This window comes from Myotis nattereri (assembly GCF_964212035.1).
Source record: "Myotis nattereri genome assembly, chromosome: 1".
Lineage (NCBI taxonomy): Eukaryota > Metazoa > Chordata > Mammalia > Chiroptera > Vespertilionidae > Myotis > Myotis nattereri.
Window position 1 is genome coordinate 149,713,560 of NC_138075.1, and position 27,995 is coordinate 149,741,554.

A 27,995-nucleotide genomic window follows, 5' to 3' on the forward strand; every position below is an offset into this window, starting at 1 on the left:
ATGAAGGCTGATAACACCTGTGGCCTCGCCAAGTGCCGGGCCAGCGTCGTGACTCTGGGCCAGCTCTGCCCACACGGCAGCCACCGCTACTGCCTCAGCCACTGCCCGCCGGAGATCCACGGCTGTGGGGAGAGGGCCCGCGCCCACGCCCCGCAGAGAATCAGCTGGGAGGGGGTGCTGTACTCCGGCAGTGGGGCCAAGGACGGGTCCCTGAACCCCGCCAAGAGGGCCCAGCTGCAGAGGAGCCTGGGTAAGAAGCTGGGCGAGCTGAGCAGCCAGAGGAGGAGCAAAAGGAGGGAGGAGGAGATGTGAGCGGCCCTCACGCCCTCCGGCCTTGTCTTTGCAAATGCGGGTGGGAGCAAGCGGCTGTTCCTGGTGCTGTCTGTGCCTTGTAGCTGCTCCGGTGGCGTGACCAGGGCTGCATGAGCAAGCCAGGGGCCTCTGGGAGGGGGTGGGTCCTCGGGCCCAGCGTGCCCTGCCTGGCGCTGGGGTGGGGGCGGGCTGCAATGGCTGTTCCCTGAACCTTCCTGGGGAGAGCCGCCCCAGGTTTCAGTTTTGCTGGCACCAGGGCCCCCTGGGGCTCTCCGAGGTCCCTCGCCAACTGCTTTAAGAGAACCTTTAAGAGAGGTTCCAGGAGTCCAGGGTTGCCGCCTGGCCTGCGACCCGGCCCTCCCGCCCTCCGATCGCCATGGCGGGACCCAGGTTGCCTCCTGGCCTGTGCCCGGTCCTCCCGCCTTCCCATCGCCATGGCGGGGACCCCGCTTGCCTCCTGGCCTGACCCCCGGCCCTCCCGCCCTCTGATCACCATGGTGGGGGTCCGCGGTTGCCACCTGGCCTGCGCCCGGACCCTCCCGCCCTCCGATCGCCATGGCGGGGACCCCGGTTGCCTCCTGGCCTGCTCCTGGCCCTTGCGCACCCCTATCGCCATGGCGATCTCCAGCCGCAGGCCAGCAGGCAACCCCGCTTTCCGATGGCAATCACCGGCTGGGGGGTGGGGAAAGGCGGCCTTTGCCCACCGCCCAGCTCTTGCCTGCAACCTGGGTTGCCGATCACCATTCTTCAGTCCTTCCCCTTTCGCCTCCCATCATTGCGAGTATGCAAATTAACCACCATCTTTGTTGGCGGTTAGTCCCATCTTGGCTGGCAGTTAATTTGCATATCACCCTGATTAGCCAATGGGAAGGGTAGCAGTCGTATGGCTAATTACCATGTTTCTCTTTTATTAGATAGGATGACTAGAGGCCCAGTGCACAAAAATTTGTGCACTCAGGGGGAAGAGGGGGTCCCTCAGCCCGGCCTGTGCCCTATCGCAGTCTGGGACCCCTCGGGAGATAACGACCAGCTGGCTTAGGCCCGCTCCCGGGTGGCAGAGGGCAGGCTCAATCTCTAGGTGCAGCCCCTGGTCAGGCTCAGAGCAGGGCCGATTGGGGAGTTGGGGCGCCGCCCCCTGTCATGCACAGAGCAGGGCGGATCGGGAGGTTGCGATGCCACCCTCAGTCACGCTCAGGGTAGGGCCGATTGGGGGGTTGGGGCACCACCCCCTGTCACACTCAAGGCAGGTTCGATGGGGAGGTTGCGGTGCCACCCCCTGTCATGCACAGAGCAGGGCCAATCAGGGGGTTGAGGAGCTTCCCCTTGTCACTCACAGAGTAGGACCAATAGGGGAGTTGGGGCACCGACCCCTGTCACACACAGAGCAGGGCCGATCAGGGGGTTGGGGCACCACAGCCTGTCACACACAGAGCCGCAGGGCAATCAGGGGTTGGGGAGCTCCCCCCTATCAGGCACAGAGCAGGGCTGATCAGTGGGTTGGGGCGCCTTCCCCTGTCACGAACAGAGCAGGGCGGATAGGGAGGTTGTGGCCCCGCCCCCTGTCACACACAGAGCCACAGGGCGATCAGGGGGTTTGGGCGCTGCCCCCTGTCACGCTTATCCCGGTGCCAGGAGGCCTCACGGCTCCGCTGATCCTGGTGCTGGGAGGCATATTACCCTTTTACTATATAGGGTAGAGGCCTGGTGCATGGGTGGGGCTGGCTGGTTTGCCCTGAAGGGTGTCCTGGATCAGGGTGGGGGTCCCCACTGGGATGCCTGGCCAGCCCGGGTGAGGGGATGATGGCTGTTTGCAGCTGGTCACACACCATTCAGGGTGGGGGTCCCCACTGGGGTGCCTGGCCAGTCTGGGTGAGGGGCTGAGGGCTGTTTTTAGGCTGGCAGGTGACTGAAGCTCCCTACCGCTCCTTTTTTTCTTTTTTTTTATTCTGGGCCAGCTTTAGCTCTGAGGCTTGGCTCCAGCTCTTAGGCCTCCGCTGCTGAAAGCAGGTGTCTGGTTTGTTTGGGTTCTATAATTGAAACACTGTTTCAACTCCAGCTCTGAGATCCCGGCTTGCTGAAAGCAGTTTCTGGGGTTTTGTTTAGCTTCTATATTTGTAACACTGTTTCAAACTGCAAGCTCAGAGGCCGGCAGCGGCAGGCGGGGAACGTTGGAGCCCTCCGTCACTGAAGCAAGCAAGCCTCATGTTCACTTCAAGCTGCCTGGCTGCCGGCCGCCATCCTGGCTGGCAGTTAATTTGCATATTGCCCTGATAAGCCAATGGGAAGGGTAGCGGACGTACGGCTAATTACCATGTTTCTCTTTTATTAGATAGGATGATTGACAAGAGAGAACTATATGTATTTAAGTTATACAACATGATTTTTTGAAACTGTACAACATAATGACTTGATATATACTATGAACTGATTACCACAATTAAGTTATTAACATATCCATCACCTAACAAAGTTATCAATTTTTGATGTGCTTAAGATGCACTCATGCCGAAACCGGTTTGGCTCAGTGGATAGAGCGTCGGCCTGCGGACTGAAAGGTCCCAGGTTCGATTCCGGTCAAGGGCATGTACCTGGGTTGCGGGCACATCCCCAGTGGGAGATGTGCAGGAGGCAGCTGATCGATGTTTCTCGCTCATCGATGTTTCTAACTCTCTATCTCTCTCCCTTCCTCTCTGTAAAAAATCAATAAAATATATTTAAAAAAAAAAAAAAAAAAAAAAAAAAAAAAAAAAAAGATGCACTCTTTTAGCAAAGTTCAAATATACCATACAAAATGCATAACTATAGTCACCACACTGTGCATTCAGTCCCCAAAACTCATACATCTTATAACTTAAAATTTGACCAACATTCTTCATTTCCCCCACCATTCTAGCAATCACTATTGTACTCTCCGGTTCTATGAGTTCAGCTTTTTCAAATTATACATATAGGCCTGCCAGGTGTGGCTCAGTGGTTGAGGATCAACCTATGAATTAAGAGGCCATAGTTCCATTCCCAGTCAGGGTACATGCCCAGATTTAGGACTCTATCCCCAGTAGGGGACGTACAGGAGGCATCCGATGAATGATTCTCATCATTGATGTTTCTATCTCTCTCTCTCCCTTTCTCTCTAAAATCTGAAAATATTACATATTTCCCTTCTTTCCCCCATTGACCTCTGTACTTATTATCTTTCCATCACCTTAATGTCCCCTTTTGTATTTTCAGTCCTCAAATACCTAATCCACCATTTCTTTATCTTAAATTCTCTCCTTTGAAATAACTAATATTTTGATAGTCCATCAAAATATTAGTTATTGTGGACGTGTTGGCTAGTGGCTTGGGAGCACAAGAAGGACTTCTGCAATGCTGGTAATGTTCTTAGCTCAAGAACCTTGAGCTAAGGCTCTTGGCACGGCAGTGTTTAGTTTGTGAAAATTCACTGAGTTTTACAATTATAATATGGCCACTTTTCTGTATGCTTATCATACATCCAGAAAATATCCAATCAATAATGTAGCAATCGTTGTAAACTAGTATTTGCAGTCCAAATGGACACTGTCAGTAACTTTCTTTATGTCGTAAAAATATTTTATATAGTCAAAAATGTGGTAGGATCATGAGCAATTCATATTTTTAAAATTAAAATATACAAAAATAGAAACAGTACTTTTTCTTAATAGTCTTTTTCTATAATGTATCACATTTGTTTTTGTACTCTTGTCCCATTTCTTTTGTAAAATGTAGTGTAGTGTTAGTCACTTCTTTAGCACACTCAAGCTAGTTTTATCAACATGGTTTTATAAGGATAAGAAAAACTGGAGATGATTTTTAAAATGAATCATGAATTTATTCTTGAAAACCTGACACCACTTGAGATCTTGGTTTTCGTTTGCCTTTTAGGGTATAGACCCTAATAGCTACTAAAAATCTACAACTGCTTTTTATCTGCTTCAGTTCTAGCTTTTTATATTCCTTTCCCACACTCCATCTGCTTGACAGTACTTAGTACATCTCTAATCTCCCTGATGCAATTCACAATACTGGTCTGGACTGTTAGTCTTCTGTATACCATGATCCTATTGCAGGCCAGACTTCCCCACAGCAATCCTGAAGACTTAGCCATTCAATTTATCCCCATCCCTATCCCTATTTCTAAGTCCTGACCCTTCCTGAGATTCCAGGCCCCACCCTCTCCTAAGAAAGATCCAAAAATAGAATTTTTGCAAACTGAACACACCTATAAAATGAAAGCCCAACGAAAGACACAGAACATTAGAGCATGCCTCATGGTGTAGTTTGCTCAAAGTCTGGATGAGAATCCGTTAAAATCATTTATTCATTCTACTGATATTTATAGCACATCTACAATGCCAGTCCACTTCCAGCTACCCTGGAAGTTTATGAGGCCACATTTTTTAGTGCCACTTTCTAGCTATTTTGTCTTAAATGCATTACTTAATATTTCTAAGCCTCTATTTCTTTACATGTATAAATGCATTCAAACATTTCTAAGGTTTCATAATTATCTAAAGATAAGCCTCCCTGGGAAAATATGGATTAAAAGGGGAAAGGCATAGATTTCCAGTTAAGCAGAGTTAAGCGAGCATGCTTCTATTTCCTCTCTTTTATAAATTCCACGAAAATTAACAAACAAAAAAAAGAGAAGAACTAAAAGGAGATAAAATACAAGAAGAAGAAAAAGAATGGACAACAGCAAATGAGAAATATGTCAAGAAATGTAGTGGAAAAGAAGGTGGAGTAGGGATAACTAAGGTAGCAGTGTAACCTGCATGTCTATAGAGAGGCATACCAGTAAACACGCCAGTTTTTTTCTGGAGGCTCTGGGCTAAGATATGAGTTCCATGGAAAAGGGCTAGGGATGAGTCCTGCTAAAACCAGGACCCAGTTGAAAATCTGTATGTTTGCATGTGAAGCAGCTAGAAGTCTAGGTCCCCATCCCCCCTCACCAGTGGTGGGCGAGAAATTGACTCAGAGAAGCACTTGACTGATGACACTAAAGAATATGGGGCATGGAAAAGGAAAATAGGATTAAGTGAACATCTGAATACTGAAAGCTGAGACTTTCTGTCCCTTTCCTCTACCCTATTTTCAGAACAGCAGCCAGACATTCACACCAGCCTGTTACATTGACTTTTTCTCCCCATTCATGGTGCATTAAATATAGTCAAAATACTATTGTCAGGCGTGTGGCAGAGACATAATATTTGTAAAAAAATAGGAAGAGAATCTCAGCAAACCTGGCAAATGAAAAGATGAGAGAATTATTAACTGCAGAACAAAGTATATGAGAAAAAGGTGGGATGTGGCACACTGTGTGGCTTGTGGGTAACATTTGCACAGGCATGAAAATGTAAACACTGAGTAGTGACTTAGCCTCAAATCGATTCGGGGATGAGAGAAGGAGAGTGTGCTAGATATGATTGTTGGGTCTTACCCCTTCTATGTACTCCTTGATCACCAGTGCTGGGAAGCTAAAAATGGCCACATTTCCCAACAGGTCTTGAAGCTACAGCTCTGGATACACTTTCAGTTATGTCATAAAATTCAGCTCTGGATACACTTTAAGTTTGGTCATAAAAGGCAGAAGTGAGACAAAGGCCATTTCCTTGTGGCTGTGGCTGCTGGTGAACAGGTTGGTCAGATAAGAGTGTTTACAGTGGGCAGATTTCACATTCCACTGCCTATTCAGGCATCTAGGGGTGTGCCATTCGGTCGGCATGGGTTGCCACAGAATCCAATTGTCCTGCGGTGGCCTTTGCCTCTCACCCTGTTGTTGCCTTCTCCACCCCCACAATTTGGTAATTGCCTCATTCCCTGCTCTGAATCCTTAGAATGGTTGCCAAGAAAAACAAGTCCAAAAGAACAAATTGGCCCAGCAGTATGAGCACATTATTTAGAAATCTAGAATTTCTTACCATGAAAGTCATATCACAGTGAGAGTGCATAGACTTGGAGAGCAGGCCTGGGGATACATGAGTATAATTTAGAAATTATACTCAGGTGTCCTAGAAATATGAACTGGATCTGGCCTCATTTATCTAATATTGTTGTTCCAAGATTAAAAATAGTATTATGGTAGAGTAGTTTTAAACACCTACACATATGCCAGTTTTATTCTCTCGAGTTTTTTGTGTCAAGTTTATAGTATTCATACAGCCAAAGGAAGAAATAGCAATTCACAATATGTCTCACCATACATCTCTTAGAATCAGACCCATAGAGAGCAGGCAGACAGCTCTGGTGTGTGTGTTGCAGGGGGTGGGGGGCCAGGGGATGCGGGGGGGCGGGGGGGGGGTGAGGTAGCAGGAAAGGGATTAAGAAAAAAAAGGGAGAGAAAACTCATGGACACTAGACAAGGTGGTGATTGCCGGGGGGAGGGGAGTAGATTTATGTTCGTTTTTGGTTATCTTTTTGTGGTTGTGTGATAAATCTTCACTCATTGCCTCTCTCAAGAGTACATAAAATATGATTAGGTAAAGACCCCCAAAGTTATCCTTGAAAATAAATTCCTGTGTCTGTTTAATTGTCTTAACTTAATTACCAGTATGCTTTTATATCACCAAAATTTTTTCTGCTTTGGCAAACATGCCATTATCAGTATCAATGTTTTTGTGATATTTAATTTCCACATAAGCAGTCATTGGATTATAACATAACTAGAAAACATTTTTATTCAGTAGATAGTTTCTGAAACTGCAGACTAGTAAATATATTTTTCTTTAGAAAAGTACACTTATTCAATGTTTCTTTTCCTCACTAAAGATGGAAGCCAGCCCTAGCCAGTTTGGCTCAGTGGATAGAGCGTCAGCCTGTGTACCAAAGGGTTCTGGGTTCGATTCTGGTCAGGGGCACATACCTCTGTTGCGGGCTCCTCTCAGCCCGGGCCCTACCGTGTGTAGGAGGCAACCAATCAATGTGTTTCTCTCATCTCACATCAATATTTCTCTCTGTCTTTCCCTTTCTTCTACTCTTTCTAAAAATGAATGGAAAAATACCCTTAGGTGAGGATTTAAAAAACAAAAATTGAAGCCAGAAGGTGAAAGAAGCTGAAAACTGAAAGGTTAAATCCCCTGAATATTTATTTATTGCTTTTATTTAAGAACTAGAGGCCCGGTGCACAAAAAATTGTGCACTTGGGGTGTGTGTGTGTGGGGGGGGGGTGGTTCCTCAGCCCAGCCTGCGCCCATTTGTAGTCCAGGACCTCTTGGGGGATGTCCACCTGTTGACTTAGGCCCACTTCCCAGGGGATCAGGCCTAAGTTTGCAGTCAGACATCCTTCTGGCAGCGAGGGAGCCCTCAGGGGATGTCTGACTAAAGGCTTAGGCCCCCAAGGGATCAAACCTAAACTGTTAGATGGACATTCTTAGTGCTGTCACGGAGGTGGGAGAGGCTCCTGCCACCACCTCTGCGCTGGCCATCCATGAACCAGCTTCTGGCTGAGTGGCACTCCCCATATGGAAGTGCACTGACCACCAGGGGGCTACTCCTGAATTGAGTGTCTGCCCCCTGGTGGCCAGTGCACATCATAGCAACCAGCCATTCTGCCGTTCAGTCAATGTGCATATTAGCCTTTTGTTATTATTATATAGGATGCCCCTATTTCCCCCCTTTTGCCTCCTCTATCCAGCTCTTGCCCCCCACTTCTCTGGCCATCACCATACTGTTGTCTGTGTCCATGGGTTGTGCATATATTTTCTTTGACTAATCCCTTCTTTAAATTCACTTCTTTAAATTTTTATTTTCAGATAAGTGCTTATAAATGCACTATTACATATTTTCTATTATAGCATTTAGAATTAAGATATTTTTTAATTGAACCCTTGTAAATTTTAGCACAATTTAATAAATTATGCTAGAAGCAATTAGGAGATGTTTCATGTAATGCATACCCATTTCAATTAATATTTTATTAATTTTTAATTTTTTAATATTTTAATTTGAAATAATCTCATACATGTAAAAAGAACTATAAAATACTACAGCATATTATATGTACCCTTCACCCAATTTCTTAGGTGTTAATAATTTAAACATAACCATTATACAACTAGCAAAATTTGGAATAAATTTTTCTTATAATCTCTTTAATGTTACTTAATCCATTTACTTTGTTTTTGTTAATCTTCACCCAAGGATATTTTTCCACTGAATTTTAGAGAGAGTGAAGGGAAAGGGAGAGACACATTGATTGATTGCCTCCTGCACATGCTTTGATAGGGACTGGGGATCAAGCCAGCAACTGAGGTACATGCCCTTGACTGGAATCGAACCCGGGACCCTTCAGTCCACGGGCTAATGCTCTATCCACTGAGCAAAACAGGCTGCAGCTTAATTCATTTACTTTTAATCTATATGTATCTATATTTAAAGTGGGTTTTGTTTTTGATTCACCCTCATAATCTGTCTTTTAATTGGTGCATTTATGCCACTGACTCTCAGAGTGCTTACTGATAGAGTTACTGCCATATCTGGCAGCTTCTGGGGTTTCAGGGGCCTGCCATCAGGTCCCAGGTGGCAGGCAGGCGGCTCCTGGGGCTTGTGGGGCCGGCGTGTTGTTGCCCACAGGGGCCTGGATAGTGGCTCATGCTGGCGGCTCGCACTGTCCCACCCTGCCTGCAGTATGCAAATTAGCCATCATTTTTGTTGGCAGTTAATTTGCATATCGCCCTGATTAGCCAATGGGAGGCGTAGTGAAGGTATGGTCAATTACCATGTTTGGCTATTATTAGGTAGGACTAGAGGCCCGGTGCACAAAAATTTGTGCACTCGGGGGGGAGGGTGGGTCCCTCAGCCTGGCATGTGCCCTATCGCAGTCTGGGACCCCTCGGGAGATAACAACCTGCTGGCTTAGGCCTGCTCCCGGGTGGCAGAGGGCAGGCCCAATCCCTAGGTGCAGCCCCTGGTCCGGCTCAGAGCAGGGCCGATTGGGGAGTTGGGGCTGCTCCCTGTCATGCACAGAGCAGGGCGGATCAGGAGGTTGAGATGCCACCCTCAGTCACGCTCAGGATAGGGCCGATTAGGGGGTTGGGGTGCCACCCCCTGTCACACTCAAGGCAGGGTCAATAGGGAGGTTGCGGCGCCCCCCCTGTCACGCACAGAGCAGGGCTGATCAGGAGGTTGGGTCACTGCCCCCTGTCATGCACAGAGCAGGGCCCATCAGGGGGGTTGGGGCTCCGTACACTGTCATGCACAGAGCAGGGTCCATCAGGGGGTTGGGGAGCTCCCTCCTGTCACGCAGAGAGCAGGGCCCATCAGGGGGTTGGGGAGCTCCCCCTTCTCACGCACAGAGCAGGGCTGATCAGGGGGTTGAGGAGCTCTCCCCTGTCACTCACAGAGTAGGGCCGATAGGGGAGTTGGGGCACTGCCCCCTGTCACACACAGAGCAGGGCGGATCAGGGGATTGGGGCGCCACCCTCTATCACCCACAGAGCAGGGCCGATCAGGGGGTTGGGGCACCCCCACTCTCACACTCAGGGCAGGGCCGATGGGGAGGTTATGGCTCTACCCCATCACACACAGAGCAGGGACCGTGGTGGGGGGGGGGAGGGATTGAGGCGCTGCACCCTGTCACAAACAGAGCAGGGTCGATCAGGGGGTTGGGGCGCCGCACCCTGTCACACACAGAGCCGCAGGGCGATCAGGGGGTTTGGTTGCTGCCCCCTGTCATGCTGTTCCCAGTCCTGGGAGACCTCGCGGCTCTGCTGAACCCGGTGCTGGGAGGCATATTACCCTTTTACTATATAGGATAGAGGCCTGGTGCATGGGTGGGGGCCGGCTGGTTTGCCCTGAAGGGTGTCCCGGATCAGGGTGGGGTTCCCCACTGGGGTGCCTGGCCAGTCTGGGTGAGGGGCTGAGGACCGTTTTCAGGCTTACAGGTGACTGAAGCTCCCAACCTGTCCTTTTTTTCTTTTTTTTTTATTCTGGGCCAGCTTTAGCTCTGAGGCTCGGCTCCAGCTCTGAGGCCTCGGATGCTGAAAGCAGGTATCTGGTTTGTTTGGGTTCTATAATTGAAACAATGTTGCGGTCCTGCTGGCTGAAGCCCGGCTGGCTGAAAGCAGGTTTCTGAGGTTTTGTTTTGCTTCTATATTTGTAACAATGTTTCTTAAACTGTAAGCTCAGAGGCCGGCAAGGCAGGCGGGGAACATTGGCTTCCTCCGTCACTGAAGCAAGCAAGCCTCCTGTTCACTTCAAGCTGCCTGGCTGCTGGCCGCCATCTTGGTTGGCAGTTAATTTGCATATCGCCCTGATTAGCCAATGGGAAGGGTAGCAGAGGTATGGCTAATTACCATGTTTCTCTATTATTAGATAGGATAAGAAACATAAATGTGAATTTGTGATTTTTTAAGCTTTTTAAAACAGCTTAATTGAGCTATAATTTACATAATATAAAATTCACCCATTATAAGTATATAATGATTTTTAGTAAATGTACAATTGCACAATGACCTTCACAACCCAATTTTAAAACATTTTTGTGGCCTGCAGAATTGCCAAACTGTCTTCAAAGCAGCCACACTGTTGGTGTTGTTCTTGTTGTTGTTGTTGTTTTAATATATTTTATTGATTTTTTTACAGAGGGGAAGGGAGAGGCATAGAGAATTAGAAACATCGCTGAGAAAGAAACATCGATCAGCCACCTCCTGCACACCCCCTACTGGGGATGTTCCCACAACCAAGGTACATGCCCTTGACTGGAATCGAACCTGGGACCCTTCAGTCCACAGGCCGACGCTCTATCCACTGAGCCAAACTGGTTAGGGTGCCACTCTGTTTTCGTATTCCCACCAGCAATGTATGTAAGTTCCAACTGCTACCCATCTTCACAAAAACTTAATATTGTTAGTCTGCTCTGGAGGAATTTGCAGATTACCAAGAAAAAAGTCACTGAACCTTCACATAAAAACAAAAGGAAGACCAGGTTAAAAAAAAAAAAAATCCAAGCCTACAGATTATAAAAATATGTTATACCAAAAAAATGAACATAAAAGTATTCTCTGGAGCAGAAAATGGAGAATATATGAGAACAGTGGTACCACTACCGTTTACCAGGCAAGCCAATTGGAATGAACTATGGTAGCTCTGGAGAATGCATTCCATGTGCTTTGGGTGGTGCTGGCCCTTTCCATCCCCCCCCCCCACAACTGCAAACACACAACCCTGGCCTTGCAATCAGAGAGCTCCTCCCCCTTACCCTGAGGTTGGCTTGGGAAAGGCAGAGGAACTGGGGGAATCATGAGAGCCCTCCCTGGAACTTTCACTGGAAGGAGCAAGAAAGAGGTATATTCCTTTTTGTTGGGGTGGCCTGCCAGGCATGAAGACAATGGAAGCCTGGAGTTGTAGTTTCCTCAAATGGTACACTGTTACAGAAGACCAAAGAAATACCAAGCACGCTTCCTAGAGAAAGGGAGGGACCCCGTTTATTAACACTAGTGGCCTGGGAATAATTTCCAAATCAGAGTGAAGAAACATACAGAGAGCCTGTCTATATATATCCCGCTGGGGTCTTTGTCTTCAGATATGCCCCCTGCCCCCTTCGTGGCCCTGCAGGAAGGCCCCCAGGTGTTAGGCCACATCCTGGCACCAGCATAACAACCATCCTCCCCCCCCCCCCCCCGCCCCCCCAGGGCAGTGCATTGTTCACAGTTTTTATGGCCTGACACGCCTTGCAAGACCAGTTTCCTCCTCAACACCACTCCTCTCCCACCATTTAGTCATGGGATTTGGGAGTGGTTTTTAAAAAAATCAATTATCCCATCTTTCTTTCTACAATCCAAGGCATTCCCTCTCCTGACAGTTCTGGTCTAGAAGTATCTGCTGGAGGCAAAGGTCTGGACTTTCAATCAGTGGTTAGGGAAGCTAAATGCTCTCTTTACCAAGAAGTGTGACCCAGTGGCTGTGAGCAGCCATGAGAAAAATCAGTCTGAGGGTAAACCTATCACAAGGAGAGGGAAAAGCCTGGAGCATCTCAGAGAAAGACACTGAGCCCTGAAAAGCCATTCATGAAAATAGTGTGTGAACAAAGAGATTTTTTTAAGCTGGTTTAAATTAGATTTTCTGCTTCTTGCAACAAAAGCATTCAACATTTCTTCAACATGGGTTTGGTTTTGTGTTGTTAAACTTCTCTGTGTTGTTTGACACTACCAATCCCTTTTTAGAATTTTGTCCTCCTGGGCTTTGTCAAAATTCAGGGACTTCCTTGGTTCCATATAAATGTTTGGATTTTTTGTTCTAATTTTGTAAAAAACACCATTGGTTTTTACATAGGAATTGTGTTGAATCTGTAGATTGCTTTGAGTATCTACAGTTTAATGAGTTAATTCTTTTTCCTCATGATTGCTTTGGATATTCAGGGTCTTTTGTGGTTCCATACAAATCTGGCGATATTTTGTTCTCTTTCTTTAAAAGATGACATTGGGATTTTGATGGGGATTGCACTAAATCTATGTATTTCTTGGGGCAATATGGCCATTTTTAACTATGTTGATTCTCCTAATCCATGAAAATGAAATATCTTTCCATTTCATTTTGTCTTTTTCAATCTCTTTTAATAATGCTTTGTAGTTTTCAGTATATGAGTCCTTCACATCCTGTGTTAAGTTTATTCCTAGGTATTTTAATTTTTGATTGCAGTTGCAACAGGAATTAATTTTTTCATTTCTTTTTCTGAAGTTTCTTCATTAGTACATAGGAAAGCAATGGATTTTTGTACATTGATTTTGTATTCTACAACTTTACTGTACTTGTTTATTGTTTCTAATAGGTTGTTTTGGTGGAGTCTTTAGGGTTTTCTACATACAGAATCATGTCATCTGCAAAAAAATGATACTTTTACTTCTTTCTTCCCAATTTGGATGCTTTTTATTCCTTTCTCTTGCCTGATTGCTCTGTCTGGGACATCCAGAACTATGTTGAATAAGAATGGTAAGAGTGGGATCCTTGTCTTGTTCCTGATTTTAGAGGAAAAGATTTTGAAGTATGGTAGCAATCATCTCAGGTGGAAACTATAGTTTAACTTTAACCCTGCTCTTTGGCTTCTGTACTTATTTGCTTTGTTTAACAATAGGAAAGTTACTTTGATTTTCTGAATTATATAAATCATCCCATTCGATTAAATACCTTATTGATTGTAATGTGAATACCCCATTGGTTGTGGTCTTACTGGTTTTAGAAAGCACATTCCTCTGTACTTGGGAACCAGGACAGCACAATTATCCTAAATTGCCTCTGTGGCTACAGATAATGCGTTCTGGTTGACTCAGTGGTCCCAAGACCCGAGGGCTCTAGATAATGTGTTTCTGTCAACTGAGTGGTCCCAAGACCCAAAGCTATAATTAATCTTTGTAGATAACTAATCGGCTCAATTTCGCTTCTGTACCTGCATTGTGCAAACCAGGGTCCTCATTCCAAACCCTGGGATGTAATAAATACCTTTGTGATCTTTGCCTATATAAATCTGGTGTTGGGGCTGGGGAGGGTACTGCGAGATTTGGGAGAGCAAAATGCCCCCTCGTAGTCCTGGATTTGCAATAAATGTGACTCCTTAATTCGACTTCTTGAGGCATCCTTGTGTGATTCGCAGGGTACATTACAACATTTTCATACTCAATTTCACCATTGAGTATGATATTAGCTGAGGGTTTCTCATATATTGCCTTTATTATATTAAGGTACTTCCTTTCTATACCCATTTTATTAAGTGTTTTGATCATAAATGGATATTGTATCTTATCAAATGCTTTCTCTGCATCTATTGATAAGATCATATGGTTTTTAGACTTTGTTTTGTTGATGTAATGTATTACATTGATCAATTTGTATATGTTGAATCATCCTTGTGCACTTGGAATAAACCCCACTTGATCATGATATATTATTTTTAATGTATTGTTGTATTCAATTTTTTAGTATTTTGTAAGATTTTTTGCATCCATACTAATCAGAAATATTGGTCTATAGTTTTCTTTTTTAGTGTTATCCTTACCAAGTTTTGGTGTCAGGGTTAAGTTGGCCTCATAAAAATGTTAGGTAGTATTACCTCTATTTCAATTTTTTGGAAAAGTTTGAGAAGGATAGATATCAAATCTTCTTTGAATATCTTTTTGATATTCAAAGTGTTCCTTTTATCATTATAAAATGCCCCTTATAACCTTTGTTATCTTGAATTCTGTTTTGTCAGATATAAAGTCACTATTGAAGCCATCTGGTCCTGAACTTTTATTTTTGGGGAGGTTTTTGATGGTTGCTATAATTTCCTCACTAGTTATCAGTCTATTTAGATTTTCCATTTCTTTATGATTCATTCTGGAAAGATTATGTATTTCTAAGAACTTATCCATTTCTTCTAGATTATTGAATTTGGCAGCATATAGTCTTTCATAGTATTCTAGTATAATCTTTTGAATATCTTTGATGTCTTTGTAACTTCTCTTTCATTTCTGATTTTGTTTATATGGGTCTTTTTTCTTTTTTCCTTAGTGAGTCTAGCCATGGTGAGTCTTTATTAATCTTTTCAAAGAATCAGCTCTTTGATGTATTAATTTTTTGTATAGTCTTTTTGTTCTCTATTTCATTCAATTCTGCTCTAATTTTTATTATCTCTTCTGCTGACTTCAGGTTGTTTTTGCTCTTCTTTTTCTAATTCTTTAATATGTATTAGTTGGTTGTTTCTCGAATTAGGGCTATAATGATATAAACTTCCCTCTTCCTACCGCTTTTGCTGTATCCCAGAAGTTGTGGTATATTGCATTGTCATTTTCATTTATCTCTATATCTCTTCTGATCTCACCTTTTAGTTATTCTTTGACCCAATCATTGTTAGTAGTATATTAACTAATCTACACACATTTGTGGGTTTCTTTACTTCCTTTTTGCAGTTTATTTCTAATTCCAAACCATGTGGTCAGAGATTATGCTTGGTATAATTTCAATCCTCTTGAATTTGTTGAGGTTAGTTTTGTGACCCAACATATTGTCTATCCTTGAGAATGTTCCATGTGCCCTGGGGAAAAATACATAATCTGATGCTCTGGGAAGAAAAGCTCTGTAAATGTGAATTCTATCCACTTGGTCTAATACAGCGATTCTCAACCTGTGGGTCGCGAACCCTTTGGGGGTCGAATGACCCTTTCACAGGGGTCACCTAAAACCATCGGAAAACACATATATAATTACATATTGTTTTTGTGATTAATCACTATGCTTTAATTATGTTCAATTTATAACAATGAAAATACATCCTGCATATCAGATATTTACATTGTGATTCATAACAGTAGCAAAATTACAATTATGAAGTAGCAACGAAAATAATTTTATGGTTGGGGGTCACCACAACATGAGGAACTGTATTAAAGGGTCATGGCATTAGAAAGGTTGAGAACCACTGGTCTAATATATCATATGAGGCTGATATTTCTTTTTTTAAATATTTTTTTATTGGTTTCAGAGAGGAAGGGAGAGGGAGAAACATCAATGATGAGAGAAAATCATCGATTGGCTGCCTCCTGCAAACCCACACTGGGGATCAAGCTCACAACCTGGGCATGTGCCCTAGACTGGAATCAAACCTGGGATCCTTCAGTCTGCAGGCCAACGCTCTGATCCACTGAGTCAAACCAACTAGGGCGAGGCTGATATTTCTTTGTTGATTTTCTGTTTGGATGATCTGCCTAGAGCTGTCAATTAAGGTCCCCAGTTATGGTTGTATTTAGTTCTGTGTCTCCCTTTAATGCTGTTAGTAGTTGCTTTATATAATTTGGTGCTCCCTGTTTCTGTTGAGAAATCAGTTAACAGTCTTACAAGGGCACACTTGTAGGTAGCTAACTGTTTTCTCTTTGTCTTTAACCTTTGCCATTTTAATTATGATGTGTCTTGGTGTGAATTCTTCTCATTTGGGACTCTGCACTTCCGGGACTTATGTGGGAGATACACACTCTTGATATGAATTGGTCAAATGGCTTTTAAGATTTCAGATCCTTTTTAAATTTTATAATGTGTCTCCATTGAAATACAATAAGTATAATGTTAATATTTGCTCTGCAAACTTCAGTATGAGTAAGAATCACCTTGAGAGCTAACTAAAACATATATCGGAGCTCCACCCAACCACCACCACCCCAGCCCCATAGATCCTGATTCAGTATGTCTGAGGCAAAGCCCAGGAATTTGCTTTTCTAATAAACTCCCAAATGATGCTGATTCTGCTAGCCCACAGACCATGCTTGGAAGAGCTCTGCTAATTATAATTTTTATTAGATATTTATGAGGAGATGAAAGAAAATTAAAAGCCTTTAGCAAGCAAAAAAAAAAAAGGAAATAAAAATAAATATGTACTTAGAATTCATAGGAAATAAAACACTGTAATGACTGCTTCAAAGAGAAGAATCCTTTCAAAACATAGCATATCTACTCAATAGTAAAAAGACAGTATTTAGAGAGGAAATTAATTGGTACAGATGACTGTGGGTGTTCCTTTGTAACAATACTAAATGTTCCATCAGAGCCTTTCTTTTAAACATCTGGTTAAGTAATTCTAATGAGATGATGCCATTTAATAACCTCCCATTTTGGGTGAGGAACCCACTCAGGCCCAGGCATCTCTTCTGCTCATCTCTAACACCTTTAGCAACTCCACCCAGACGGGTAATAAAACCGGATATGAGCTTGCTAGTGAAAAGTAAAGAACAACTCTTTGGGACAAATAGCAAATTTAGTCTGTAAGTGTCTTTACCCTTGAAATGGAGATCTGTAGTCATCATTTTGAAAATGCAAGCTCTCCAATGGCAAATTCAAAGGAAATCCTTATCCATTCTTCAAAATTCATCTAAAATTGCACTCTATCATTACTAGTAAGTCTTTCCAGACCCCATCAGCAGACTGAGTTCCAAATCCTTGCCTCATGTTCAAATCTCTTAAGACACTCCATACTTACTATATTCTGCAAATGTTATCTGTTGTATTACTATAGGCCCAGTCAAAAGTGGGTTACACAGAGAGCATGCAACATAAAGAATTATTACATTATGATAAATGAGTGTGTAAAACAAGCATAAGGAAACTGCATGGCACCCTAGGGATGAGGGAGAGTAGCCAAGGGAGAACAAAGTTATAAGGGGGTCCCCTTCCCGAAGCTAGGGTTCAGACCTCAGGAAAGAGTATAGCTCAGCTCACTGGAAAACAAAATAGCTTACTGGTTTGCTGGTTTGTTCTAGTGTGAGCTGATTGGAGTTGCTGGGAGAGCAGGGGTCTCCCCTCTAGAAGGCAGCGTAAGGATAACTGATCTGCAACCAGAGGTTGGGGTGTGCATAAGGGCTGGGGCTCCTGGGAGGAAGCTAGAAGAGGAAATAATGGCTCTTGAAAACCCTCCAGGCTTCTTGCAATCTACGTGTGGGCCTGCACAGGGACTGAGGGCAGTCATGTGGACAGCAAGCCTTCAGGACACCAGTTGCTGTGTGGAGGAGGGGTGGCGGGGGAAGCTCACGGCCAGGCCAGGCTGAGGCGGCAAGGTCAGCCAGTGACCGCACATTTGGAGCTGCGGCTGGAGCAGAGCTCCAGCAAAGGTTCCAACACCCACTCCACCCGCTGGAAATAGCAGGGATACCCTTCCAACAGCCTCTACTGTTGGAGAGAATTTGGCATCATCCTCACCGCACAGAGGAGGTACTTAGAAGAATTCTGCCCATTATCTAAGAGCACACTTGAAGATCAAATTTGGAGCTGAGAGGCAATAAGTTGATAATTGACACATTTGTGTTATTCCTAGACTGTTTTCTTTTAAGATTAAGGAGTGGGCTTCATCTTTGTAGTCTCTGTGGTGTCTAGTTTTAGATAAAAAGATAGATAGATAGATAGATAGATAGATAGATAGATAGATGATAGATATATCTATATATATAGATATATGTGTATATATATATATATATGTAGATATATATAGAGATATATATATATATAGATATTGATTTCAGAGAGGAATGGAGAGAGAGATAGAAACATCAATGATGAGAATCATCAAGCGGCTATCTCCTGCATGCCCCCCGCTGGGGATCGAGCCCACAACCCGGTACGTGCCTTGACTGGGAATCAACTGTGACCTACTGGTTCATAGGTCCATGCTCAATCACTGAGCCATGCCAGCTGCACTTGGTGTCTAGTTTTTATAACAAACTATGCTTCAGTAAATATTGAGAATTCCCAACTGTCTTTTTCTTTTTCTTTTTTGACAGGCTGATCTTAAAATTCATATGGAGCCCTAGCCAGTTTGGTTCAGTGGATAGAGCGTCAGCCTGCTGACTAAAGGGCCCTAGGTTTGATTCCAGCCAAGGGTACATGCCTGGGTTGCGGGCTCGATCCCCCTCCCACCCCCCCACCCACCCCCAGTAGGGAACATGCAGAAGGCAGCCGATCAATGATTCTTTCTCATCATTGATGTTTTTATCTATCTCTCTCCCTTCCTCTCTGAAATCAATAAAAAATATATTTTAAAAATCATATGTAAATATGAAGGACCCAGAACAGACCAAACACTCTTGAAAAACAAAAAATTGGAGGACTCACAATTCCTGATTTCAAAATTTACTCTAAAGCTATAGTAATCAATACAATGTGGTATTACCATCAGAGTAGAAATATAGACTAATGGAAAAAATTGAGAGTTCAGAAATAAACCATCAAATTTAGGGTCAATTGATTTTTTTATATAGGTGTTAGACCATTCAGTTGAGAAGAATATCTTTTCAATAAATTATACGGGAGCAACTGAATATTCACAGGAAAAGAATAAATTTGAAATCCTACATAACGTACAAAAATTCACTCTAAATAAATCATAGATTGAAGTGTAAGAACTAAAACTGTAAAACTCCTAGAAGAAAAGATAGGAGTAAATCTTCATGACTTTGGATTAGGCAATGATTTCTTAAAGATGACAACAAAAGCACATGACAAAACAAAAAAATAGATAAATTGGATCTCATCAAAATCCAAAACCTTTGTGCTTCAAAGGACATCATTAAGAAAGTAAAAGACAGCCCACAAAATGGGAGAATATTTTGCAACTCATATATATGATAATGGATGTGTATCCAGATTACATAAAAAACTTTTATAAATCAACAACAATAACAAAATAATCCAATATTAAAACTAGGCAAAGGACTCAAATAGACATTTCTCCAAAAAAGATATACAAATGTCCAGTAAGCATATAACAAAAGGTTCAATATCATTAGTCATTAAAGATATGCATATCAAAATAACAATGATCTACCACCTCACACCTACTAGGATGGTAATAATAAAAATGACAAGTGCTAGGGAAGACATGAAGAACTTGGAACCCTCATGCATTGCTGATAGGAATATAAAATGGTGCAGTCACATTGGAAAGTAGTCTGATAGTTTCTCAGCATGTTATGCATAGAGCACCATATGACCATCAGTTCCATTCCTACAACAAGAAAAATGAAAACATATATCCACAAAAAAAAATTGTACACAAATATTTATAGTAGCATTATTCACAGTAGCCAAGAAATGGAAACAATACAAATGTCCATTGACTGATGACTAGCTAAAATAATATGCTATAACTATCCAATAATACTTACGCTGCCATTAAAAGGAATAAAGTATTGATATATGCTAAAACCTGGATCAACCTTGAAAACATTATTCTAAATAAAAGAAGCCACAATCAAAAGGTTATATGTGATTTTATCTATAGTGACAGAGAGTAGATTAGTGGTTGTCAGGGACTAGCGGGGAGAGACAAAAGGGAATGACTGCTAATGGGTATGAATGAGATTTTGCTGGGGAGAGATGAAAATGTTCTAGAATTAGATAGCAATGATACATGCACAATATAGTGCACATAATGAAAACCATTAAACTGTACACTTTAGAATGAACTGTATGCTATGTAAACCATATCTCAATAAAGCTGATATTTATTTTGAAAACTGAGATTTTAATATTTACTTCCATCTTCTTCTTTCATTTCCATGTACAGAGGTACATCCAAAGAACCTGTATTGAAAAAATAAAATAAAATTTCTCTCCCTTTTCTTGGAATAATTAAGATATATGGAAAATTGGAATGTAATAATCAATGATTTCAAGTTTCATACATTCTTATAAAACTGTCTAATAACAACTATTGGTTGCCATGAATTTTGAAAACAAGTGTGATGGTGGAAAGGCTATGGGGTTAAATAACCAATGGAAGAGAAGGCTTGTGGCAAGCCACCTAGTCTCTCTTGGGACCCAAATTCCTCAACTGTGCAATAGGAAAGCTGGGATAGGCGACCTCCAGCATCTGCATGCTGCCATCATTTGCCGTGGAGTCGCAGCTGTGGGCAAACTACGGCCCGCGGGCCAGATCCGGCCCGTTTGAAATGAATAAAACTAAAAAAAAAAAAAAAGAAAGAAGACTGTACCCTTTTATGTAATGATGTTTACTTTGAATTTATATTAGTTCACACAAACACTCCATCCATGCTTTTGTTCCGGCCCTCCGGTCCAGTTTAAGAACCCATTGTGGCCCTCGAGTCAAAAAGTTTGCCCACCCCGGGTAGGGCCTACCTGTGGTCGGCAATCTGTGGTTCGCGAGCCACGTGCGGCTCTTTGGCCCCTTGAGTGTGGCTCTTCCTAAGCCTTAGGAGTACCCTAATTAAGTTAATAACAATGTACCTACCTATATAGTTTAAGTTTAAAAATTTGGCTCTCAAAAGAAATTTCAATCATTGTACTGTTGATATTTGGCTCTGTTGACTAATGAGTTTGCCGACCACTGACAATTAGCTTTAGAATCAAGTTTTCAAATGCCTTTAATGTTTAATAAGTTAAATAGTAATAAGAACTATTTTCTAACAAGAATACTTTCTAAATGTGGGTAGAAGTATATGCTTTCCTTTAACTCTTGATGGGACCTGTGTCTTTTTATCACCAGGCTAAAAAATATATAATTCTAACCCTCTGTGTATGTATTTATATTATATTATTTGAACTTTTATGTATTCTTTGAAGGAGTCTATCCACTTAGCAACGTAGGCCTTTTAATTCTACACATACTTATGCATACTTTGGCTACATAGATTTCATTTTTCCTCTGTGCAAAGTTAAAATACAGGCAGCTAATAGGAAGCAGAAGCTATTTCTGCCAGCCCTCTCAAGGGACTCTGTTCCCAAGTTAGGCAGCTATTTAAAACTGAGCAACTGTACTTTCTGTTTTTCTAATGGTTATTGTTTTTCAAAATCATGGCACTTTAAAAAACAACAACCAAGAAGAAAGCAAACCTTCTTCAACTGGTCAGTGTGCTCCCTTGAAACACAGCGATACCCTTTGATCTATATTTGGATTTAAAAACATATTTAGACTCTTTAGGGGGCTGAGTGCTTTGCACTCTGAAAGCATGTGCTCATCTTAAGAAACCACTTTTCCCTGTCCTACTTCAAAAAAAACAAGTATGAGGCTGGGAAGAAAAATAATTTGACCAAGAGCTGGAGGGAGAATAACCAGTAAGAAAAAACTAGGGCAAATAAAATTCCTCAAGGCTATGTCCACCCACAAGGGATCCCTACATGCTTACCACACTCTTCCTGATGCCTGCAGTCACGATTTCCCTGCCTTTCCTCTGTGTACCCACATAGTGTTACTTGAGACTGTGCTTAATGCTCATTTTATTCTGTTGTGCATTATATTAAATACCTGTCTCCCCCATCAGAATCACATTTTTATAGCACTGTGTCAGAATACCACTAAGTCACATTGGATAAAAACCTAGTCATTTCCCAATTTAAGCGTCTCCAAATTCTTCTAAAATGGAGAAGGATGCCTAATGGATATTTATATTCCTTGACTGGCTCCTTTAAAAGTGGGTGCTTAATACAGTTCATTGAATTGAATTTCCTTGTGATATCATTTAGTTAAAACATATGAAATGGCCATTTTCTCAGGTCAGAAGTTGATAAGAATTCCATCGCTCCAGCTCAGATGAATTTCAGAAACCCAGACCTTAGTGTTAGCGTCTTCCCGCCCTGTAAATGGGCTCTCCTATCAGGCACCTTCACATTCAAGGGATTTTGTCAACATTTCATATGGCTCAATTTAATAATTTTCACTAAAGAATGTTTAATTTATGGAGGTGTATTAATTGTAAAAGCATTATCTGAACTTAATTTCCTCCTGTCTGTGAGAGATTTTACATTTCAAAACTATAACAGGGCATCAAGGGCCAGTAACTTGTGAGTGAAATAAAAGGTGGAGTAATGATTCTTAGTCTTTTGAGGTATTATAGGAACTTTGAGAATCTGACAGAAAATATGGACACCCTTCCCAGAAAAATGTGTGTGTAAACACACACACACACACACACACACACACACACACTATTTTGCTTATAATTCCATCAAGGCAATATGTCTTTTTATTCCTACCAAGCCATTAACTCCTCTTCCAGAGGATTACACTCAGAAGATGAACAAAGTGTTACCCAATAATTCCAGCCATTTTCCAATTTTTGAACAAGAAAAAAATGTCTATTTTATGATCTACCCAATTCACAAATTACCAGATGGTTGCTACTATCACCAATAGATCGCCATCATCAATTCAATGCCAATAGGAGGCTTCAATTTGAGGTGTGGTGGTGGGGAAAGATTTTATTCACTGAAAACATCTCAATTGTGATATAGCTCACTTGTGGGAAAACACGGCTTTCAGCTCATTCCTGAAACAGCACAGTTCTGAAGTGACTCAGGAGAGGCAGCCTGTGGAGGAAATCTTGATTTTACAGCCCAGGAAATACACTCTTCAATGGAAACTGAAAGCGCACTCCACTGAGACAGAAGTGAAGTTGGCTTATATAGAGGAGTTTGCACCCCTGGTCCCTGATTGGTCCCTTCTCATGTAAATGAGGGCTCCAAATCCTCACATTTGATTGGTCTAAAAAGCACTGTCCTGCTAAAAATGGTTGGTAAAGATGCAAATGAGGATATAGCTGTGAGACTATGATTGGACAGGGAAAGTCTCAGTCCTGTTGGTCAAATTTTGATCCTGGGAGCTCTCTTATAAGGCTCAACTCAGCTGACAGGAACACAGCACAGGAGGCCTGGCAGCCCATTCTGTAGTCTTTCACTGAAATGCAGTGTGCATTAGGGCCTCTATAAACAATGCCTGTGAGGCTCTGGTTATGAATTTGAGCCCAATTAACCATGAGGAGTCCTTTTTTGCAGGTATATTCTTCTCATAGTCCACGCTCCTCTGCCTGTATTAAAACAATTACACTGGAAAAGCATAAAATATATTGTCTGAACTGAGACACTTTTGTGGGTGAAAGGGGCATTAGTAATTACACCAAGACAACAGAACCGTGACCTATTAAAAAGAAAATACCTTCATTAAATATTTGTAGCATTTATTTTTTTTAATGTGTCAGACTTCTATTGTCCAGATGACCATCCCATTTCTCTGCTTTCCATAAGGCACCATTAAAAACCAACAACCAAATTTGCAGCTTTTTCTTCTTCTTACATTTCAATCAGAGTAAGTCAGTTAAATTCTATAGACTCAGTCTCCTCACCAGTATATTCATAGGTGGGATATAAGCTCTCTTAAGGTTTTTAAAATTTTTCAAGCTCCATCATCCTACAAATCCAATTCAAACATGATTTTTATCAGAAATGCTTCTAAGTAAAAATGGCCTAAGCCTCCTGCTTAGAAAAAAAAAAAGAGATTTTTAAAGTCAAAGTATATTTGTAAAAGACAAACTTAATTGATTAAAAGTCACTAATAGGGGACCCTTTCCTCCTCCCCACGTGGGAGTCCATTCTGTGGGACTCTTTCCCTCTCCCCACCTGGGAGTCTGTACTTGTTCTTCAATAAATCTCCACCTTTGCTATACTACCCTCTGTCCGTGGATTCATTCTTCGACTCTGGTGGACAAAGAATCTGGGTCCCAGTCCAAAAATTCCGCTTCGCTACCCTGGTGTCTTCCACCTGGATTGCATCCCTGCTCACCCACCCCTACCACCTCTCCACACTCTGCTTGCCTACAAGCCACCCGGCAGGAAGTGGGAGTTCTGGGAAGAGGGAGAACCTGGACACCCTCTTACAGACCTGATATGCAGAGGGGCTGCCCTGGGAGCCCAGAGCTGGGATGGAGCATCCTGAGCAGCAGCCAGCCAAAGACTGGGGAGCCCAGGGACCAATTGACCAGATTGGTTTAGAGCTCTCTGCTCATTGGTGTACAAGACTCTGGGGAAGAAATGACAATCTTTGCTGCTTCAAATGACTTGGCCGTACACAGTCCAGGGGACTGAGCCCACTAAAAGCAGCTACCCTTGCTCTGCTGGTGCCTGGGACATCGTCGGATGCCCTCAGCCCCCTGTGACCTCACCACCTGGACAACTCAGCCCAGGAGGGCCATCACTACTCCCTCAAGCAGCACAAGTAACGAAGGCCTAGGTGGCCACTGCCCCTCGGGAGAGGCCGGCATCCCCATGCACAGTGACAGCAGGTCTCCAGACAGCCCTGCAGTGGGGTCCCAAAGTCAGGTCTCCCTCCCTGCAGATGGTCCCGTGGCTAGTGGTGCAGCGTCAACTGAACAGCAGGATGTAGACCGGCCTCCATCAGGCCGGCCGCCTCCAAGGCCACGGCAGTGTCTGGGGACAAGAACCAGCATGAAGATGAACCTGAGGCGGGGCACAGGCAGGAGCGCAGGGAGGCCACGGCCCGGCTGGCCCACCAGCCCCAGATGCCCTGCAAACATGTTTGAGTCTCCAGAACCTAGTGTGGGCTGGGCCGGTGCGAGATTCGAGGAGGGCCCGGAGTCTTCGGATTTGCCAAAGTGACTCCTTGGTTAAGGAAGAGACACCACAAACAGTGGGTGTCCCCCAAAATGTGCCTGCAGTGGGTACTGCAGATGGAGCCCGCCAGCTTGACACCACTGAAGCTGCTGAGACATCTGAGGGTCTGGAGGCCGTGAACCCTGACACTCAAGCTTTGCCATCGGCTGAGTCCCAGGCAGTGACCGAGGGGGATTTGGTAGACTGCTCGAGAGACCCGCAGGCTCCACCGGTCCCTCCCTCCCCAGAAAGCAGTGTGCCCTGCTTGCCTGGCGCCCCCACGGTGGCCCTGGGGAGAAGGCCTCTGGACTCCCGTCTGTACATAGCCTGCGAGAAGAACGCCTACATGCGCTCCATGGCCAGCTTGCTGGGAGGGGGCGAGGGGTCCATCAGCTCCCTGGCAGACCGCCTGGTCCGGTCTGAGGTCACCATGAGCGTGGCCACTGGCCTCCCGGCCTCAGGACACAGCTCCGTGACAGACCTGCTGCACAGCCCAGGGCCCAGCCTCAGCTCGGTCTCCAGAATCGTGGGGGACGTGAGGTCGGCCTTCTCCTCCAGGCCGCTGGCTGGGACCCACTCGGTCCTTCCTCTGTCAGTCGCATGCTGGAGAAGGTGGAGCAGAGGACTGTGGAAGGCATCCACTCAGCCGTGTGTTACATGACCAGCCAACTCACCCCTCTCTGGTCCCAACTATGACTAGACCCTGCACAGCAAGCCCCCAAAGGACTGGCTCAGCTGCCTCCTGAGACCCTGGGACACTCATGCCCTGCCCTCCTGCCCCTGCCAGCCTGGGATGGATCTCCCCAGACCAAGCAATAAATCCCCAGCAGCATTTATTTTCTAAAAAAAAAAAAAAAAAGTCACTGATAGCTTACAATCTATCATATAATCAGTGTGTAATTTTGAAGTGTAAATTGATAAAATGTATTATTATTGATAACCATATAACTAACGCTTATAGAGTATTTACTGTGCCAAGCAACGTTAACTAAGCACATCATGTATTTTCTCATGTAACTATCACAATGAGGTAGGTACCTTAGTCCCACTCTACAAAAAGGAAAACAGAACTTAGATACTTGAGAGAGCTTACCTGCTAGTAAATGAGAGAATCAAGGTTAAAACAGTCTGATTGCTGAGCCTAAGCTCCTGACCGCTGAACTAAGCTAAAGAATTTACCAAATAGTGTCCCTGCTTTGAACTTAGCTGTCATTCTACTTATAGGCCTGACATAAAAAAAATACCACATTTTCTAGATGTCATAAAAGACATCTCTTGCATAATCACTTAATTGCTTATTATCACAACTAGAGGCCCAGTGCACAAAATTCATGCATTGGGGGGGAGTCCCCACAGCCCAGCCTGCACCCTCTCCAATCCAAGACCCCTCAGGATTGTCTGACTGCCTAAACCAGCAGCTGGACATCCCTCTCACAATCCACTGGCTCCTAATCGCTCACCTGCCTGCCTGCATGGTTGCCCCTAACTGCCTCTCCTCCACCAGCCTGATTGCCCCTCACTGCCTCTGCATGCCAACCTGATCGCCCCCAACTGCCCCCTGCCTGCCAGCCTGGTCACCCCCAACTGCCCCCCAGCCGACCTAGTCGCCCCTCACTGCCCCCCCTGCCAACCTAATCGCCCCCAAATGCCCCCCCCACTGGCCTGGTTGCCCCCAACTGCCCCCCCCTGCTGGCCCGGTTGCCCCCAGCTGCCCCCCCTCCGGCCTGGTCACCCCTCACAGTGCCCCTGCCGGCCTGGTCACCCCACGCAGCCTACTGTTCAGTTGTTTGGTCATCCCTCACTAACTCCACTGCCGGCCTGGTCATAGGCAACCATCTTGTGAGGGCATGACAGTCCATTTACATATTACCTCTTTATTATATAGGATAAGTGGTAATAGTTACTCTCATTGTCTTTGAGACCAATTATCTAAGGAATACTTCATAATGGACTATGTCCTTGAATATGAAATAGTTGCAATTGTGAGGGATATGACCCCACCTGAAAGAATTTTTAAATGACAAACCAAAAACTTCGCTGCATTTGTTACATGTGGTACTTAAAACCAATTCCTATGAAGTTTTTTTTCATCTTAATATATGATTTAAGTATATATAATACATATTTATATAAAACTGTCCATTTCCTTCAGAATTGAGAAAATACATCAGCACAATATATTCCTTTAAAAGACACCACCTTATATTACCTAAATATTACCTTGGAGAAAGTCACAGGCCTTTATGGATTTCTAAACCTAATGAATGATAGGTTTAATTGTCTTAATCTTGAAACCTAATATTGTAAGTTAACATGCATGATTACGATGCACATTTTCCTGAAGATATAATAAAAAGTCAAGCAAAATTTGCAATTAACCAATGTAAACAATCATTGGGTATCCACCTGTAGTTGCCTTCCTGTCCTTACATAAATCAACCAATTTTGGTATAAAAAAAGGCAGAGTGAAGTTTTTGTTGTTGTTGGTTTGTTTGTTTTTTTCCAGAATCAAAATCTTTGAAGACCCTACAAATGTTCCATTGACTTTTTAAAAAATATATATTTGTTAATGATTTCCGAGAGAGGAAGGGAGATAGAGAGATTGAAACATCAATGATGAGAGAGAATCATTGATGGGCTGGCTCCTGCACAACTGGGGATTGAGCCAGCAACCCAGGCATGTACCATGACCGGGAATTGAACTATGACCTCCTGGTGCATAGGTCGACGCTCAACCACTGAGCCACTACAGCCAGGCTCCACTGACTTATTTTGACATTTTTCTCAACTCCAGAACATGTATTTTTGGTTGTGTA

The 27,995-nt window shown here is 43.6% G+C and overlaps 1 pseudogene across 1 annotated transcript; it reads left to right on the forward strand.

The window, feature by feature from the left end:
* Nucleotides 1-25,875, forward strand: LOC308531570 (testis-expressed protein 44-like; annotated as a pseudogene). Its single transcript has 2 exons — nucleotides 1-250; nucleotides 24,946-25,875. The product of its transcript is annotated as a testis-expressed protein 44-like (transcript).
* The last annotated feature ends 2,120 nt before the right edge of the window (nucleotides 25,876-27,995 follow it).